The sequence below is a fragment of the Protopterus annectens genome, chromosome 13.part0 (genome assembly GCF_019279795.1).
Source record: "Protopterus annectens isolate FY-2018-M chromosome 13.part0, PAN1.0, whole genome shotgun sequence".
NCBI lineage: Eukaryota > Metazoa > Chordata > Ceratodontiformes > Protopteridae > Protopterus > Protopterus annectens.
The window spans coordinates 958,427,336-958,448,024 of record NC_056747.1 but is presented as its reverse complement, the minus strand read 5'-3'; the positions used below and the strand labels follow the sequence as shown (position 1 = coordinate 958,448,024).

The window sequence follows — 20,689 nt, the reverse complement described above, 5'->3', positions numbered from 1 at the left end:
GATAAAACCAAATCGTTCAACAGACAATTCACAGACCTAATGGCAAAGGTAAATGAAGAAAAGGCACACTTACCCATGTGGTTCACTGTCTGCAAATTCTTATATGGATGGTGAACTACTAGGCTCTCCTTGGATGGCTCTCTCTTGGTGTATGCCATTACCACATTGCAGTCAGCAGGGGAACCTTGCTCTGTTGATGTCTGTCCTCGGGGGAGGGAAGCCAGAAGATTTTGTTTTTGTTTTCTCTTGTATAACCTCTGCCTCACTGAGATTTTGCCAAGCACTTTCCATAAACAGGTCTATTGTGTGCTTTTCTGGGGGGGGGGGGGGCATCAAAGGCATAGGTGGAGTAGCATCTCTTCTTTAGGGGAAAGAGGTCTACAAACCAAGATCTCCTCTGCCTCATAAACTCCAAACTCACCTCAAACTTGGTTTCTTCTGGAGGGGATTGTGAGAAACCCACTCCTTCACAGAGATCCACATCTCTAGTTGGGTACTCTAATGAACAGTCCAGGTGCCTTGTCTTGAACCACCTCTCCCTAGGAACATCGGGATAGACTCATCCGAGTGTAATGAAGAAGAATCTTCCTTCAGGTGGGATCTAGAAGAGCCTTTTGGAATAGACTCTTCCAGGGACACAGATAACATGCTCCAAACTTCAAGGTAAATGATGACATAGGCTGAAGCCAAGGTAGATGGTGCATGGCCCATCTCCATCAACCTAGGAGATTGCCTTATTTGTTCCAAAAATTAGTCCAGATCAAATCTTTAGGTGCTGACTGAGTTTGGTTCCTGTACCACCTGTGCATAGTTTAGGTCTCTCTCTGTGCTCAGTTCTGAAATTGCAACCAGCACTGAGGAAGGCTCTGCACTGACAGCTTTAGCACTAATGATATCAAAACTAAGGACAGCCTCATGGGTATTGCCATTGACAATGATTCCCAGATTCATAGGTAAATATTAGGCTAAATGCCCTTTGAGGCCATTTTAAGCCTAGTCAATTTCCCAAAGGTGAAAATCAAACTCTGTACTTGTTATTTTTGAGGTGAACACCTTAACCATTTTGCCAACCTCCAACCCACTTATGCTAACCTCAACCCCCTAAATACTAGGCAATCAGTATGCATACTATTACATGCCCAATCAACAACAAGAGAGTGATCAAAGGTGAGAATTAAACTTTGCACTTTGTGTCTGTGAGGTACACACCTTAACCATTATGCTAACCCCCAACCATATAAATTATACTGAATGATTGACTTTGAGGCCTTCATGCCTAGATATTCTCAACTTGGTGTCAAGACCATTGTTACCAAGAGATGGGGGTTGGCACCAGTAGAAGCAAGACCCTAGCTCATCATCCAGTTTCAGTCCATTTGAGCAGACATGTTCAACCTTATCAAACTCAAACTAATGAACAGCAGCTATCTAGGTGCATGAACAACTCCTGCTCCAAGGAGAAGCTGACAGGTCGTCCTTTGCAGTAGATTCATAAACTATGAAAACCTCAATGTGAGAAATACTAACTGGGAAATATGGAGTAGTCTCCACTGGAGGCTGAACAGACTTGGCTGATGTAACCTCACCTCTTGCTACTTTGTTGGAAGGTCAGTCAGAGTCCCATAGCTTAAACTCTACCATATTCCTCTTTCGTTTTCTTCTTTGTTCTCCACCTTTCTTCTTCTTATTCTTTTCAAAAGGCAACAGACTTTTGAGAATTAATTTGTTTCTTCCTTTCTTGCAAACTCCTGCTGCTGACACTTTTGCATATCTAATAATTGGGATTAGCATAATGGTTAGGGTCTTTAACTCACAGATACAGAGTTTGATTCAAATCTCTGGTTATTGGCTAGACTTGTAACAGTGTGCAAACTGATAGTCTAATATTTACCTATGAAACTATGAACCTAATGTAATCTGCCCCAGGGATTCAGTCTTGTAGGTTGTAGGACATTTCCTAGTGGGGACAACTGGGTTATTCATATGCAAAATATAAGGGCTACAACCTACCATGGGAATGTAAGGCTAGGCTTCTTAAGCTGTTCAAAGATCAATAGTCCAATAAGTTATAAACCTATAAATAAAACTGATGAGGACTACAAAGACCTGAGTACAGGATGTGGGAAGTCAAAGTCTGACAAAAATTCACAGAAAAAAATAATCGAAAAAAATCAGAAATGTAAGTAATTTCATCCATCCACAACACCCTTTTCCCATTTTTGCACAAGGAGTCTGAGTGCCACTTCAACAGTGACAGTTTTCTAGAACCAATGTTCACACCATCAGGTGGCTAGCCCTGGAATGGTTGTTCTTCCATGCCACACATACACATGCACAGTTACACCTATGGTCAATTTAGAGTGTATAAAACACCTACTGCATGTCTTTGGAATGTGGGAAGAAATCACAGCACCCACAGAAAATGCATGCGAACACAGGGAGGACATACAGACTCCACACAGAAGGCATCCTAGCCAGGAATTGAACCAGTGAACCTCTTGCTGTAAGGTGACAAAACTACTTGCTGCACTATAATTTATTAGAAGAAAATATTGCAGCTATCCTAAACAAGACCAAATAAGGGCAACTAGACCAGAAAATAACACTGTCTGACCCCTTGCTTGATTAAGGCTATCCATATCCAATACTTCAAAGTGGCACAGAAAAGCTTGAAATAGAGGGAAGTGAAGAACATTATGGCAGAGAGGGGAGGAGAATGGGAAAGCTGATGATGACAAGTTTGGAACCACCTGATTTGATCTGTCTGACAGTTTTGAAGTTTCCGACTAGATCATGTAGGGTATGTACGCTCTATCTTATCTTAAACAAAATAAATTAAGGAACTTTGCAAATTGTTATGCTGTGTAGATGCAAAGGCTGCAATGCGGTATCTTGACACCAAAATATTAAGTCTCACAAACAGAGCAGTCATTCTTTTTTCTCCTAAGAGGCAAAATGTAACCTGTTCCATATTTAATGGCATTACCTTATTGTAACGTGGAATGGAAAAATTGTGATAACTAACATCATCTGTCTGAAAATAAAATACATAAACCTACATACATACATACGCACACACACACAAAAAAAAAAACATACATACATATATAAATACATTTCAATTTGATTCATTATTTAGAGCTGGAGAATTTTGGCATCTCAGGCTTTCCAAATTGTTTTTAGTTGATTAATTTCTATAGTATGTCCCAAAACACTGTGCAAAACTATCATCTAGGCAATAGCTAAGTTTCAGATGTCCTTCCACCTGTACCAATTTCTTTGAACCACTTCTGACACAAACACATGAGGCCTTCACAGAGCAAACCTGATACACAATGTTAGGTTCTTTTCCTAAGCTGTCCCTTACAACTTAGTAGAGAAATGACTTTCATAAATAAAAAAAAAATGTACATTACCACAGAACAGATGACAGCTGTGCTCACCATTATACATTTCTTCAATCTACTCAAATCAGTTTTGCTGTGTACTTACAGAACATATAGTTACTATAAATACCACTTATTTTTTTAGAACAAAAGGGGGCTGTTCATAACTCTTTTCCACTTCTTTACCTTTCAAGTATATTCAGGGTTTCTGAAGATCTGATTTCTCACACATTCTCTGCCCATTCTACTCTTGTACTGGTTGACAGCATCCAGTCTGAGTTTCATGCTGCCATCATACTGTGGACCATACACTATAAATTGGCCCATATATGGTGGAAAGCACATACACTGCATTTTTCAGAGGGATGTCTGACATGTATTCCCATTTCTGGCAGATCTCAACACTATGAAGATGTGGTCAACAGATATACAAACCTCTTAAAAGTATGGTGATGCAAATGTTTTTACTGGTCTACCATTCATGAGAACTCTATCTGTAGGTCCTGTAGATGGAGGACAGGTTTTGGGGTGGAGTAAAATTCATCCTAATTGCATACTCCATTCTAGAAACAGAAAGTACAGCTATGTACATTTACCATAAATGTAGATGTTCGAGTGTATTCACTGTTGCAGTCATCACACTTGGGTTATCTTGCCAGGGGTAGCCCTCAGTCGGCCCGAATACTAGAGGCTTAGTATTTCTCTGTCGGTTGCTGTCGTTCCAGGACTGATGTCAGGTCGTCAGTGGTATAAAATCAGGCAGCCGACACCGTTACATCAGTTTTTCTTGCCCCAAATGTCAGGAGCCCCCAAATAGGGAGCTAGGTTATGGTGGAAGAACACCACCAGTAGAAAGTAAATACCAAAAATCCCTGTAATGAGTAAGGAAGGGAGAGAGACACAAGGGGGCTGGAGATTGGGAAACCAGGACTGCAACAGTGAATACACTCGAACATCTACATTTATGGTAAGTGCACACAACTATACTATGTTCTTCGTGTTTCACTGTTGCAGTTGGATTGATTCCCAAAGCTGAAGAAAAGGGTGGAGGCAGTCAAGAAGACTGGGGGCTGGCTAGGATGCCCTGCAAGACTGCAGTTGCAAAGCCTGCCCTGGATTTGGAGAAAATAGGCAGGTGGTAATACTTGGTGAAAGTATGAACAGAACTCCATGTTGCAGCCTCCAGGATGCCCCTGGTAGGGACCCCTCTGAGAAAAGCTGCAGAGGTGGAGGTTGCCCTGGTGGAATGTGTCCTGACCCCCTTAGGGGGCGGTTTCCCATGGTATTTGTAGCAAAATGGATACAGTGTGCTATCCATTTGGAGATGGTTTGTTTGGATATGGCCTTGCCCTCTGCCCCTGCTACAAAGCTGACTAGCAATTGGTCAGTTTTCCTAAAAGATTTAGTCCTATCCAGGTAGAATCTGAGCTGTCTGTGCACATCTAGAGAATGCAGAATCCTTTCCTCCTTGTTTTGTGGGTTAGGGAAAAAGGTGGGCAAGTGAATGAGAGCCACAATGGACACCACTTTAGGCATGAAAGTTGAGTTAGTCCTTAGGGAGACTCTGTCAGCATGAAAAATGATGAAGGGCTCTACTTCCATGAGTGCTTGTAGCTCTGAAACTCGTTTAGCTGAAGTTATGGCCAGAAGCAAGGTTGTTTTCCAAGAGAGGAATTTTAACTCTGCTGAAGCTGCAGGCTCAAAGGGGGTAGTGTGAGCTTTTCCAACGCAAAGTTAAGGTCCCTAGCTGCGGAAGGAGCTCTTCTGGGTGGCCTTAAATTGTTAGCCCCTCTTAGGAACTGTTTGATCAGAGGGTGAGAAAAGAGAGGTGGCTCTGTGCTGTAATAAGCAGAGATGGCAGGGGCATGAATTTTAATGGAAGAGAAGGATAGGCCCCTGTGTAGTAGGTCTGCTAGGTAATCCAGGATGAGAGGTAGGGAGGGCTATGCTGCATCAGCTCCCTTAGCCTAGATCCAGGTGCAATACTGTTTCCACTTGTCAGCACAGGATTTTCTAGTGCTGGGGCATATGGCCTCATGTATACCATCCAGGACTTGCTTGCTTAGACTGGCAACTGGAGGAGAGGTCAGGGAATAAGCCAGGCTGCCAGGTTCAGGGTCTGCAATTGTAGATGCATGAATTTTCTGTTCTGCTGGGTCAGGAGAGTTGGGATCTGAGATAGGTGCCATGGTGGCAGGGGTGACAGACTGCGCAGCAGTGGGTACCAGTGCTGGCATGGCCAGTCTGGGGCAATCAAGATTGCTCTTGGTTTTTCCTGTCTTAGTTTGAGTAGTACCCTTGAAAGTAGAGGTAGAGGGGGAAATGCATAGCTCGAGAGGTTTACCCATTGGAAGGATAGGGCATCCACTTTCCAGGCCTTGCTGTGAGGTTCCCTGGTGCAGAATTTGCTGAGCTGGTGATTGTTGTGGAAGGCAAAGAGGTCCACCTTTGGGGTGCCCCATTTCTGGGTTACAAGGTTGAAGGTGCTGTGGTCTAAATGCCTCTCATGTGGGTCTAGGATGTTTCTGCTTAATTTGTCTGCCAGAGAGTGTTGGGAGCCTGGCAGTAATTGTGCCTTCAGGTGAATTTGCATGGCTGAAGCACTGTGCCAAAGGGTCATGGTGAGCCTGCAGAGGAGATAAGAGTGAGTTCCTCCCTGCTTGTTGATGTACCACATCACTGTGGTGTTGTCTGTTTTAATCAGTAGAGGCCCCGGGGAGAGTAGGGGTCTGAAAGCTGTCAAAGCCTGCTGAACAGCTTGCATCTCTTTTTGGTTGATGTGCAGATGTATTTGATTTGGGCTCCAATGGCCCTGAATGCACCTGCCATCCAGGTGTGCACCCCAGGCATAATCTGATGCATCTGTGGTTAGGGTCTGGATGGTGTGGGGTTGCGAGAAGGGAAGACCCTTGTTGTGGTTGCATGCTGCTGCCCACCAAAGAGAATCTTTCCTTAGACAGGGTATCATAGTTTTCAGGTCCTGAGAGTGTTGACACCAAAGGCTTTTTAGGTACCACTAAAGATTCCTCATATGCAGTCTGGCATATGGAATGAGTAGAATGCAGGATGCCATGAACCTTAGAGCTTGCAGGATTTTCCTTGCGGATAACTGGGTTTTGGTGGCTAGTTGAGAGAAGTAGCCTGTCAGATAAGCTTGTTTTTCTGGAGTAAGGAATGCCATCTGGGAAGCTGTGTCCAGGCTTGCTCCCAGGAATACAATTTTCTGAGTGGGTACTAGTTGGGATTTCTTTTCGTTTATAGTGTATCCTAGGGAGGTCAGTAGGTACTTTACAAAGGTCAGGTGCTGTAACAGCTTTTCCTGACTGTCTGCCTGAATTAGGCAGTCATCTAAGTAGGGATAAATTTGAATATTCCTTTGTCTACAAAAAGCAATGGCTGGAGCCAGGCATTGTGTGAAAACCCTGGGAGCAGTGGTTAAGCCAAAGGGAAGCGAAGAGAACTGAAAGTGCATAGATCCTGCTCTGAAATGGAGATATTTCCTGCAGAAATCCCTGATTGGAATGTGTAGATAGGCCTCTTTTAGGTCTACAATGGCTAACCAAGCACCCTTGGATAGCATAGGAAGAAGTTGCTGGAGGGTGAGCATTTTGAATTTTGGTATCAACAGGAAGGTGTTTAGAATTGATAGACTGAGGATTGGGGGCCAGGTCCCCACTTTTCTGGGTACCAAGAAAAGCCTGGAATAGAAACCTTGGCCTATCTGGTCTGCAGGAACAGGTTGTATTGCCCTCATGGAGAGCAGGGAATGGACTTGGTTTTGTGCCTCTGCCCACTGGTTTGGAGTAAGATCTGGGGACCCTTTTGGGGTAGGTAGAGTGTGGAAATAAAATTTGTATCCCTGGGACACTATGTTGAGAACCCATCGGTCGTTGGTGATAGAGGCACAGTTTTTGACATGGGAAGAGTTTTCCTCCTAGGGGCACAAGCAGGTGGGCAGAGGTAAGGAGTGGAGGTGTAAAGTCCTTGTGAGTTCTTTCCATAAGGGGGTGGATTAGCACTCTCTGTTTTTGAAGTGGAGGAACTCCATTGCTTAGATCTCTGCATTCCCTAGGACTGCTGTCTGGGGGGGTCTGCTTCCCCTAGGTCTTGTCTGAGCTGGTCTTGAGGGGGAATGCCTACTGAACCTCGGAGGCTGGACGTGCAAAACGTCTAACTTTCTGCATAGATTTAGCTTTTTCTTCCATTTTTTTTAAGACCTCTTCTGCCTTGATGCCAAACAAATTGTCTTTGTTCAATGGTGCGTCCAATAGTTTTGATTTGACATGGTCTGGCAAGGTCTGTTCCTTAAGCCAAGCATGTCTTCTAAGTACAGAACCTGTGACTGCTGCCCTGCAGGATGCTTCTAGGGCATCAAAGCCACATTGCAAGGTGTGTCTAGTAACTTGGCTTGCAGAATGCATAAACTTCTGTAATTCTTTATTTTCTGCACAAGCCGGAAAGGTAGATATTTTTTATTTAAGGAGTTTCATAGTATGTTGCTGGTATTTCAGCATGTGGAACTGACAATTTAGTGCTCGAATGGCAAGAGTTGCAGAGGTGTATACTTTTTTACCCCATCTGTCTAAAGCTTGGGAATCCTTGTCCGAGGGGGTGGGATTCTTAGCCGTGGTTGCTTTTATTCCTTTAGGTCCTTGGGAGATGACTTCTGGGTCCGCAGTAGGATTCTTGGAAAAAAATTTGTGAGAGTCAGAGACACTGTAATACCTGTCAGGCTTCCTGGGAGCAGGAGGAAGGGTGTCAGGAGTTAAACTGGATTCCATAAAAACATCATCCACAACATCCAGGACAGGAGGAATGGCTAAAGGTCTGTGCTATGGTAAATCTAAGAATTCCCGGAGTCTCTTTTTGGACTGAGGATAGTCCTGACACTCCCATTGCAATTGCTCCCTTAAAGTATGTAGGGTTTCACCAAATGAAAAATCCTCTGGAGGAGAGGCAGAAGAAATGGATTCCTCTGCATCAGAATCCTCATAAGCAGACAAGGGTTGCATGTCTTCATATTCAGAAACCACAGAGTCATCAGACTCCTGGTCAGATAAAACTGCTGGGGACAAGTCTCTTTCTTTTGGAAGGAGCAGGCTGCCTTCCCCTAATAAGCAAGATAAGGTCTTCCGCCATTTTAAGCATTTGAGATTGAGGCATGGAAACAGGTGCTTGAGCTTGGGTTGTCGTTTTTTTTAGGCGTAGTTGGTACCCTGGGCCTTAGAAACTCAGTAGTTTTAGAAAGAAATGAAGATGCAAAAGAAGTCGTCGGTTTGTGTCGATTATTGGTAGTGCGAAGAACTTCCATGGAAGCCGGTGCCTGCTCAGTGCCTCCGGACCCATCAAAGGTAGAGACATCTGCAGGATCCTTAGTCTCGTGGCATACCGGACTCTGAACGGGTCTCGGTAGCGGCCTGCAAATACACAGAAGCAGGCATCAGGGGCTGCGAAAGCACTTCGCTGAGGACCTGCGAACTGGTGAATAGCTTAACGGAAGCGTCGTCGGCAGTTCTGGACTTGTATGGTCTGTCTCTGTCTTTATCCTTACATTTTTTGGAAGATCGGTAGTCGAATGGCTTATCGAAGCCATTTCGGAATACGGAGATAGAGAGCGAAAATATTTAGCTACAATAAGGCCCACAGACATATAGTTCTGGCACTGAACAAAGCACAAAACTGACAGCAAGGGACGTTGTGGGCTGGGCCTAAACAGGTGACGCAGTAAGAATGGAAATCTTGGTGTGGTATTTGCTTTCCACAGGCAAGACAATTGTTAACTTTTCTGACATCGGTTAGAGCAAGAAAAAAGGATCCCCAATGGGGTACTTAGCTTTAGAGGACTTCAACTTCAATTCTGAAACGAAAACTCATGTAGCAGCCGATAGCACTCGTGCGAACTGCTTCTGCTTCGGGCTCCTCGGCAAGAAAAACTGATGTAACGGTGTCAGCTGCCTGATTTTATACCACTGACGACCTGACGTCAGTCCTGGAGTGACAACAACCAACGCAGAAATACTAAGCCTCTGGTATTCGGGCCGACCGAGGGCTACCCCTGACAAGATACCAAAGTGTGATGACTGCAACAGTGAAACACGAAGCACATCAAAACAAACACATTATAGTCTCCAAAGTCATTAACCCTGTCACAGGCTACTTATGCAGCTCTGATCACTGATACCAGGAAGAGGCAGAGAGATTGAAAGGGTGTGATTTGCTGTGTTATTTCAACAGCAGTACAATTTCCTGCACAAACAAGAAAATTCCACACTAATCCTCAACTGCTGGCTGGGATAGGCTATGTAAAATGTGTAGCTGTAGTTAAAAGTGTAGTATAACTGTAAAATATAAACAAGCTGTACTGAGCTAAAGCAAGAATGTTTACTTTTCAGCAGAAAAAAATAAATAAAATGCTGTAAAAAATATAGTTGTCCTTCCACTGAAACACGCAATAGCATGTATAGTGTGTGAAAAGCTGCGTAAGAAATTGCAGTAGTCTTCTATTTTTAGCAAAGCTGCAGCAAACCTTGGAGACTGAATCTGCTCCTTGCAGAAATTTGCAGAGCTTATTTCCTGCCTAAAGCTATATTACCACAAAGTAGCTGTGGCTTCCCCTACAGTTAAAAATTACTGTATAAAGAGGAAGCTTGTTTATTTAAAATCAAAGCCAAACAGGAACTTAAGTTCACAGAGCAACTGTAGAACTGTGGCAGTTAAACCCTGCCTTCCACAGTGTGCGCATAAAAAGTTTAGAATGAGAGGGTGTATATGGCTAGGATTAGCTGCTTGCAAGATTCCTACAAGTGCTAAATACTTTTAAGAGCACTACCTGGATTTCTAAAACCACATCTGGTTATCCAGTCTAAATGTGTGAGATTCAAAGCAGGACAAATAATATAATTCTCCTCCTCTCACTCGTCATCTTCTCTTGGCCCTTATAAGTTCATAAATTCATACTAGTCTAATGACCACCAGGGTCTTTACCGGTATAGCCATGTAATCTAACCCAGTTTTGTCAGAGTTCCTTAGATGCTTGGAGTACTGCCCATGTCCCTTATGGACAGAGGCAGTCTGTAAAATGACTCAGGGTTCCAACACCCAAAGTACCACTACCTCCCCTATCTTGGGAATTAAGATATAATATTGTCATATCTTGGGTATTATTGGCTAGGCTTGCAAAGGCTTTTGTGCCATTAGCCTAGTAATCATCTATACACCTATATGGCGGAGTATGTTATTAAAGAAGTAGCTAAGGGTTATGTGAGGAGATATGTTAGTTGGAGATTAATTTACTTACTGTCAACTTCTGTTCAAAGACATGGGGCCCAGGATGGGGGTGAATTTGTGATGTGCCATCCAGTGATCAAGGTTTCTTTTGAACAAGGTCAGGGGTGAACTCTGTTTCACGTAAATCGGAAGCTTATTTCATTGTATGAGGATCCTGTGAGACACACATTGGTGCCTCCAGCAGATTCTATTTATACTGCAAACATAGTTCATGTCCTTGGGTTTAGTGTTTCTGGTGCTGTTTGTCTTGCAGATGTTCAAGAGATCCATCAGAGCTGGATCTGACGATGCCTTATATGCTAGGCATAGATCACCTCACAGTAACATGTAGGACAGCAATAGCACCTTAAGACAGTCTGTGTAGGACAGGGTATTCATACCCTGAATTTTCTTGGTGAAGAACCTTTGAGGGCATTCCATCTGCTGCAAGTGCCTGGCCAGGTACAAGTAAAAGCTGGCACTGTACTAAATGATAGGTCTGATAAGGGCCAAGCAGAGTGGTGCTATTATTTCTTTGGACCCAGATGCCATACCATTGCTTATGAATTTGGCAACACAGAATGATTTGCTTACTATCTTGGCTACGTGTTGGTCGAACACCACATTGCTGTCTACATAATTTCCCACATTCCTAACCATCGGGTCAACACTTAGGGGTGTTTTGCTAAGTATAGCTTGGGTGGATGCTTTCCCAAATGGCACTATAATGCATTTCTTTGGAATGAGTTTTAATCTGTGGCTTTGAACCAGTCATTTGTGTGTATTAGACCCTCTTGTAGGATGTTGGTGTCATGGAGGGAACCTATGATATCTCTCAATTTATAGTCATCTTCAAACTTGGTAAGCCAGAGGCCTTTGACATTATTCTTGGCTTCAAGAAGTAGATGCCAAAGAGGAGGAGGCCCAACACAGAGCCCTGGGATACTCCACTGGTGACTGGTCTTTTGATGGATGTGGTCTCACCAATCCTGATTTCTTGGGTTCTATCTGTGAGCCAGATGGCAATCCAGTGAGTTATACAGGGATTTATACCAAATTTTGAGAGTTTGTCAACAATACCCGAGAGAGGTATTGTACTGAATGCCTTGACCAGGTCAAGGTAGACAGTATGCACCATTTTCTCTTCATCCATAGCAATTGTGACCCTCTCAAAAAGTTCTGTCAGGTTAGGTAGGCAAGAGCTTCCCTTAAAGCCAAACTGGGACTGGTTCATTGACAGTAAGGTTGCTAATCCCTTGCTGATCATTTCCATGATAGTTCGTTCCATGGCTTTACATATTAAAATTGTTAGGTTAATGAGTCTGTAGTTTCCAGGGTCAGTTGATGGCCCACTTTTATAAAGACGGATGACTGTTGTGGCCTTCCATTCACCTGGCATGTAACCTGTTTTGAAGCTGTAGTTGAACAGTGCCTTAAGTGGTCCTGCTAGGTCATGTTTTAGGCTATTTAGGAGGCAATTGGGGATATTGTCAGGGCCCACTGAAGCAGTGCTTTTGGTCTTGGTGAGCACTTCCAGTAACTGTTCCTTTTGGATAGTTGAGGGGGATAAGCTAGAAGGGATTTCACAGGGGGTGGTGGTGGGGGCTCCAGCTAAATTTTCAGCCAGCAAATTTGCTATGTCACCCTGGTCAGTGAAGGTTGTGCCATTTACCACCAGTTTTGCACACTGATGAGTATTACCTTTAAGGTTCCTGACATAGTTGAAGGTGGCCTTGTGATTGTCCTTAGTCTGGGAGGGTATTCTGACCTTGTAATTGGCTTTGTTGGAGTTTCTTGTCTAGCTGAATCAGACAGCTCTTGTCTCTGTGAGAGTTGCTCTTTCTGAAACTGGCCGTGATTTTTTTCTTTTGTTGTAATGCCTGTTAAGGTAAAGATTCCACTAGTGTAGTTTGTTTCTGGTATTAGAGTTGGGTTTACTTCTGGTAGGTACTGCAGCCTTAATGCAGCCATTTACATGTTTGTACAGGGTTTCTGTACATAATTCTGCATGGTTGGCTGTGTTCTCAGGATTTGGGGGCTGTAAATTTTGACATTGTCATTTAATAGGATATAGTTTGCTTTAGTATAGTTCCTAACGATTACTGGTTTAGCAGGTTGATTTTTATTTCAAGGGAGACAGCTTTGTGGCCGGAATTCACCAATGAGGATGTGACATAGGGGTGGTGCAATACTCTCCCATGTTGGTTAGTACTAGGTCCAATATGTTTGATCCTCTGGTTGGAGAGTGCACTTTCTGGTCCAGGGTGTTTGTGTTGAAAAAGTCCCGGAAATATTGTGTCTAGTTAGAAACTGTGTACATTTCCCAGTCTATAGAAGTGCAGTTAAAGTCTCCCATGAGTTTAGTTGGACAGTAAGCATCTTTAGTCGGTCTAAGTAAGTGTTGTGAGCTTGGTGATTTACAGAGGGCAACCTGCAACATGTAAGGAACCTTGTCTATGGAGAAGTGGACATGGATGAACTCCAGGCCATCATCCCGTCTAACCAACCTATAGTTATATTTGCTAACATAGATTGGGATACCTCCACCTTTGTCTGTGCTGTGGTTGATACAAATGTGTGCACTGTAGCCTTCCACTGCTGGAATAATTTCAGTGGCTTTAAACCAAGTCTCGGTAACAGCAATGATGTCTACATTCTCCACACTGAGGAGAGCTTATAGGGCATGGACTTTCTTGTTTGCTTTCAGTTTTGTTTTGTTTTTTTTGCTGTTAGTAGTTTTGTCATTTTGACATTGCCTAAAAAGGGCTGCAAGGGGATGGATAAAGTTTTAGCCAATATCCGGAAGCCCAGGGGGGACAGGTACAGACCATAACTGGAAAATCAAAGTGGTCTTTTAACCATGTCCTCCCATGCTGATATATACTGGATTCCCCTGCAGTGACACCAAAAACTCAGCCAGTTTTTAAAATCAATCATTTTCTGTTCATACTGTTACATCATCCTTGGTGAAGGCAAAATGCTGCTCAATGCAAGGTACGTAACTGTCTGCGATACATATTCAGACAGATCCATAATGTCTCTTTTCTTAAAGTTCAGTGAGGTACACCTCAGGTCATTTACAACCACATGGGTTATGATAAATCATACTGGTACCTGTGGTGCAGTGACTTGACTGCATGCATGAATGATACTGTGAATTCTAGCTTTTCTTGTACAGCCTGGTGAGATAGTATCTGTGTGTGTCGTACAACTGAATCTCCTATGATAAGAGTACGAGGTAAAGTGTTTGCTTGCCTTATGGGCTTTGTTCTTGTGGGATTATTGGGTGTAGGCTTAAGTGTAGTGTTAGGTGTTGTTTTTGGTGTATGCTACAGTAATTGTTGAGGGTAGGTGTTGCAGTTTGCCAGCTTAGGAGGTCTTTGAGGAGTGGAGAGGGTTCTTTTAAGTGCCTCAGCATAAGAAGGTCTAGGTATGTAATTAACAGTATATGTGGAGGATGTAGTGTATTTATTTTTGACAACTTTGTTTGTAAGCAAGATTTTTGCCTCCAAGAAAGTCTTGTATGTACATCTCTCTCATATTGTGTTAGCTTCTCTAAGGATTAAAATGTAGTCTGAGTACATCATACAATTGCTACATAGTCTCACGATGCTCATATCTACCAAATAGCCAGACAGACATTAAGAAATTGCAAATCCACATTGTCAGGACCTGTACTGGGGTTGGGGTATTATGCTTTAGGGTCTTCGTTTTACAGGGGTCACCTGAGCAGTGTCTAGAGTGAAGGCTAGCTGTTAGATAGTGCTAGCTGTATGACAATGTCTAGCTGCCTTAAGCTTAGCTCCACACAAAGCCCTTCTGTGTTACGGTTTAAAGTTATAAGTATTAGCTTTATAGGTTTTCTGCTATACAGGGTACTGCCAATTACCACTGAGCAGTGAACAGCACCACAAAAAGGCACCTAATTTATAGCAGACAAAAACAGCTGAAAACTAACTCATGTGCCCTCTGGCCAATAAATAAGGACACTTTAAGCTCCCTGGAGTGCCTCCCAACTCAGAGAGACCAGGTAAACACCTTTTGCTACAAGATGGATGATCTTGAAACTGCTTAATGTAAAAGCAACGCAAGATTAACACCTCCTTTTTCTCTAAAACTCATGTCCAGGATCTTACAAGTTTCAATAACTACTATGTTTGCAAATATCTGTATAAATTGTATGTATATTTTTGTTTATATTCTTGATATGTCTGTTTCTTTAAACACATTTAACAGTGTTTTCATACTAACGGCTGACTGGCCTAAAAATGGACAGAATTGATCAGTGCTCTACCCCGGAAAAAAATTCAAACAAACAAACAAGCAACATAAATAAACAAACAGTCTAAATGGGATCTATATATTCAAACTGTTTTGTTTAATTTTTTCCTATACAACCAATTTATTGTGCTGCATTTTTAATCTTACATGGTGCACTGCTTTATTTAATTTCAACAGCTTGTGGATATTGATATAGTTAGAGTATAAGGGTACCCTCTGAACTTGGTGATGAACTGTCAGCATTGCCACCTCACAGTAAGAGGTTTCTGGTTTGGTTACTGGCTGGAGTATCTTCTGTGTGGAGACTGCATATTCTCTCTGTATTTGTGTGGATTTTCTCTGGATGTTCCACCATCCTCCCACATTCGAAAGACATGCAGTAGATTGATCAGAACAGTGTGAGTGCATGCATGTGTGATACTGTAAACTCTGACAGCAGTGACTGTACACAGGGTCACTCTTGGAGTCTTCTGTGACATGCAAGAAAGATGGAGAGAGGCGCACACACAAACACACAGATCTGCCTTATGACTACTGATTGCTTATGCTGTTGCTCACACACAATTACAATACAGTTAGTTAGCCAACTTTAAGAGTGAAAAATAACTGTGTTCTTGGTGTGCCAGTCAAATCTAGCAGATGGCAGCATGTTACCATGGGGACAGGAAAATGAGCTAAAATAGTATCAATAGCCCCTCCTGAACAGCGTTGAATTTTGTGTTTGTGTATGCATGCATGTTCAAAATTATGCTGGTTAAGTTTCACTTACGCTTGGTAAGAGAGTACTGGAAGGCACTAGGGTAAGGGCAAGATGGGCAAATCCTGGAAAGCTTATAATTAAAATGCTACTTTGCAGTATTGCACTGTAAAGCTTATTTGGATGTGGCAGGTGTTGATTCTGACCCATGACAGCAGTGCACAACTGCTGTACATTCTAAGGCAAATCATCCCTTGAACCTTATTTTAGCTGTCAGCAGTGAGGATCCTGCAATTAAAACCCCTGAACATGACTTATCAATTGGTGCCAGTGGTGCAGTTTTTTACAGCCTGTACTATGACACTGGTCTAAACTGAACTTTCACAAAGCTTGTATACATTTAAACCAAGCTTAGCTAAGAAATATGCCTCAGTGCTGTGTACAGTTTGGATGACTGTATTTATATTTTTACTCTGGAGGATGAATGGAAAGTATATTGCTGAAAAGGATAAATCGGGCAACTGAAGTAAAATGAACTCTACTTACAAGATTTGAAAATGTGCAAATGTGTGTTGTAAGCAGCAGGTTTATGGACTACTATTCCTGGGGCTGCAGCTTCATGAGTATCCCAATTAATAATGTACCCAGGAAAGTTCCAGCTGCCTTACACAAAGGGATAAAGCCCTGACTACATTCTACTTGACTAGACTTCAAACAGTGGCTCAGGTGCAGAAAAATCAACAAAGGAGGGTGGGATTTTGTGGCTGACATCAACTCACCCATCCTAGGGAAGGGAATGGTAGTTTTTGTCAGCATATTACTACCATACTACTGAAAAGGCAAACTGATCCCAAGCTGGTGATGGCAGCTGTCACTAGCATGTACTTGGAAGCACACAAACATGCACAAGGAGGGCACATGGACTCCCAGAAGTTATTTAGATGCTCATGTCAGGCACTTGGAATGAGCTAGGCCCAAAAGAAAGACCATCTTTGCCAGGGTGCTGGCAAGGGTACAAACCATGTCCATGGCTGCTTGAATGTTATCCTGGACAGACCTCAAATTCATAATGGAGATACCCAGTAATAGAGAATGAATGGACTCAAGACCACAAATGAGGCTTGGTGGCCAGCAGGCATGGAAGCAAAAACCGTAGAGAAAAAAAAATAGTGTGTGCCCAGTAATACATATAATTTTGAATGAGATTATGCTTTCCAAAGCTTAAAATCTATCCGGAATATCTGTCAGTTTCAGCATAAATTAATGACAAGACATCTCCACTGCCATCCATTTCACTGACAGACAGATGTTAATGCCAGGGTTATCCACAAACTTAATGGGTCTGCCTAGCTCTCAGGCACATCCAATGTTCTGTGTACCTTCAGGGCTGATATCTGATGAGAAATTCCTATGTAAAGAAACTGAAATTGCAGCTTACGTATTTCTACTTCAGAATTCCCTATTAACCTCCACAGTTATGTCTTCTATAACCTGATGGTCAGAACGAATATTGCCTCTAGCTTGTGCATTGAAGCATGAGAAAACCTACATGCTCTCGTAGTGGTCCCTGCTTCTACTACGCCCAAGCAGCTGACATACTGCTGCAGTCTAAGCATCCATGATAACATAAGCTGATCTCATAGACCTCATTACTTGCCATCAGTGCATTAAAATCAGAGAAAAGAATAAGTTATGCTTATATAAAACCTGTGCAAGCAAGAGGCAAAACATGGGGATCTGAAACTCTCATGTCATGCTTGTTAGACAATACAAACAGTGACACACTGGCACTGGCTAAACAAGATTATCAGCAAATATCTTCTCTATAGTAGTGGTCGGAGTGACTTTTTATGCTAAAATGTTCCTAATAATAATAATAATATAAGTCAAGGGAGAAATAAAATCTGAATTACTTTAATGATGCCAGCACCAGTTTAATTTTCTTCTTACTGCTTCCCAGTGGTTTGTCAAACAAATTCTAGTAATGCATACTATCTGATAAATAATGAGAAAACTGATGTTATATTGCACTCATAAATATGCAAACACACTACATTACATTTATTTGATTGCACAGGGGACAGTAAGTCTTATCTGCTCTGTCCTTTTAGATGCATTAAACACACCATATTTCTTCCACCCTTACCTTCTTCTTATCACTTTTTAATCTGGCCCAACCCTCATAAACACCTTTGCAGATTCCCTCTACACTACCCATTCAGTGGTTCACACCATGGGTCTACCACTCTTTCTGTGAAAAAGTCCTTTTAGAGATCATATCCTTCCTTTTCTTACTTTTCTGTTTAGCATGATCTATTCATCTCAACATGGTCTTACATACAAATAATATGCCTCCCTGCTCTCTTCTGGTTTCAACTGAGAATAGCTCCTTTAGTCAGTCACTTTTTTTAACCCTCATGCCCAGGGTTCATTCTGGTGGCTTTCCTCTGGATTCCCTCCAGCAACCTGTTGTCCCTTTCCTTATACTACCTCCAAAACTGCATGCAATACCCAAGGTGTGGTCTGACCATGGCTCTGTAGAGTGAAAGCATTACCTCTTTGATCTCTTTTATCACTTAAATTCTTGAAGCTATCTTTCTGAGGATACACTCTACAGCCCTGTTTGCTGATGCCAGAGCTACTTTCTGCTCCCAATGGTGCAATCCATGTGTAGTCAATACCATCCTCAGATCTATTTCCTGATCTTGTGCCATCAGTTCCACTCCAAAATGACATGATACTTCAAACCAGAGTTATTTTGACTATGACAGGCTGTGTGGTTGTTGCTTAAAGTAAATCCTGTAATGTAAAATGTGTAGGGTGTGCAAAGTTGTTTAACAATCTCCAGATGTGTTTTTTAGCATAAATGCAGCAAGCCTTGGAAACTTAACTGCTCCTTACACACATATGCACAGCTTATTTCCTACCTAAAGAAAGTTATACAACAAAAATGAGCTACCGCTTCCCAAAGAGTTATGTGAATCTACAAACAGGAAGCTTTAATTTGCAATCTAAACAAGGTAGGAAATACAGAACCTAGAATTCTTTTTAAATTCAAAGAGCAACTGCAGACTAACAGTTAGATTTCACTTTCTGAAGTGTGCACAGAGGAGTTTTTGGAATGACAGCTTCATGTCTGGTATTCTTTGCCTGCAAGTTTCTTACAACTGCTAAATGCTTTTAACTGTCAGAAGAAGATAGAATACAGAACATCTTTTGAGTTGATGGTTGCTGGTAGTACAAAAATAGATATGGATATCATTTTTTTAATACAATTTTTGTAAATCATTTGTTTTCATATTCCATCTGCATTTAAAGTGTACTGCTTAACTATGTTTAATTCAAGTAAATAACTATTTTAATGGCTGGCATAATGGTTAAGGTGTTTACTTTATACACACAATGTGCAAGGTTTGATTCTCACATGGGGTAATTGGCTAGGCTTAAAATGGCTCACAAGGGCAGTTACCCTAGTACTAATCTCTGAACCTTTAATCCATTTTAACAGCTTGTGGGTGGTGGTTTATTTACTAGTTAGTCTACAGGAGTAATCTGTAAACTTGATAAGTTATTAATTTCTGGTACCAACCGAAAACTAATTGCTTAAGCTATTGCTACCAAACAACTGTAGTGCAGATGGATTATTTTAAGATAGAAAAATCTGATGTTCTTTGCACGATACACTGAGGGTCTAGTTGGTGGCAGTGAGTTCCTCCTGGGGAAACATTATGTACATGCCAGTGTGTGTGTGCATATTGTAACAAAGTATAGTGATTCCCCATGAAATTAATTTAAGTTTTGTGAATTTTTAGGTATATAACACTATTGTGAAGGTCAGTGCTTAAACTGCATTCACAGTTCTGCTCAAACCTTTACAGGTAACCATTCTGTGCAAAACAGTCCTCAAATGTAACCTCAAGGCATTTAAGAGGAACTGAGAAGGAATAAGGCAGGTGAGGTGAGGTGAGGTAAGATGACGGCATAATATGAGATAAGACATGAAAAAATGAGAAGGAGTAAAGGAAAATGAGGTTCCAGTGGTGTCTGGACAAGTCTGTAAGTGCAGACTGAAGTATCAAAAAAGACAGGCAAAAAATTCAGAAGAGTCCTGGCGATCTTTATGTCTGACCTGGAAGTACAGACAATATTTTGTTTTGGAGTTTTATTCGCGGTGGTGGTGTTGCGGTAGCGTTGTCGCCTCACAGTAAGACACAGTCCGGTTCGATTCTCAGCTACAGCGTCTTCTGCGTGGAGACATGCGTGAATGGGCGTACCTTCGTTGAAGGTTTTGCGTCAGGGCTGGTAACTTGGCACGTAAAAATAAACTACCAATCATTAGCGGACCGGAGCTCCGCTGTGGCAACCCTTAACCGGGAAAAGCCGAAAGAAACAACAACATTCTGCACCAGATGTACTGTAATATTCTTTTAAACTGAGACAATTGAAATCTTCAGAAAATCCCAGAGTGAGTATGTATAACTACTAGAGACTTTTACCGCTCATTGATTTTAAAGACATTTCACATTCTGTAAGACTGTTTAAACATTTTTATTTCTACTAGGCAAATGCAGCCAGACTGTTGTTTTACATTGATAAATCTGTTTTTGAAAAAAAAAACAAAAAACAAAGGTGTTAGCTGGTTTTCACAGTGGCAAATGTAGCAACCATTAGCTTCAAGGATTACACATTTTTTGAATGTCCACTATTACAGGCAGGTACGACTTACACAACTGTACTATATTTATCATTCCCACTGCCTCACTGGTATTTTGGGTAGATTCCCAAAGGTTGTACTAAGTAGGCGGTGGAAGGATAAGGATCCAGGAGCCCTTGAAGAATAATCCTAGCGCAGCCTGGTCTGGACCTTGAAAAGGAATTGAGTTTGTAGTGCTTTGTGAAGGTATGAGGACCAAGTTGCTGCCTCTAGAATGCTTCTAGAGTCTAACATGCATTCAAAGAGAATAAGGCCATATTCAAGTGAGTCTTAACCTTGCCTGGAAGAGCTTTACCATGGTGGGTGTAAAAGAAAACAACAGCAGAGGACAACAACTGTGCAGTA

General features: G+C 42.1%; 1 protein-coding gene across 2 annotated transcripts in view; it reads right to left on the bottom strand.

The window, feature by feature from the left end:
• GHDC (GH3 domain containing) overlaps positions 1-20,689 on the bottom strand; it is a 903,895-nt gene that overhangs the window by 67,132 nt on the left and 816,074 nt on the right. The gene's annotated exons all lie outside the window — the stretch shown is intronic.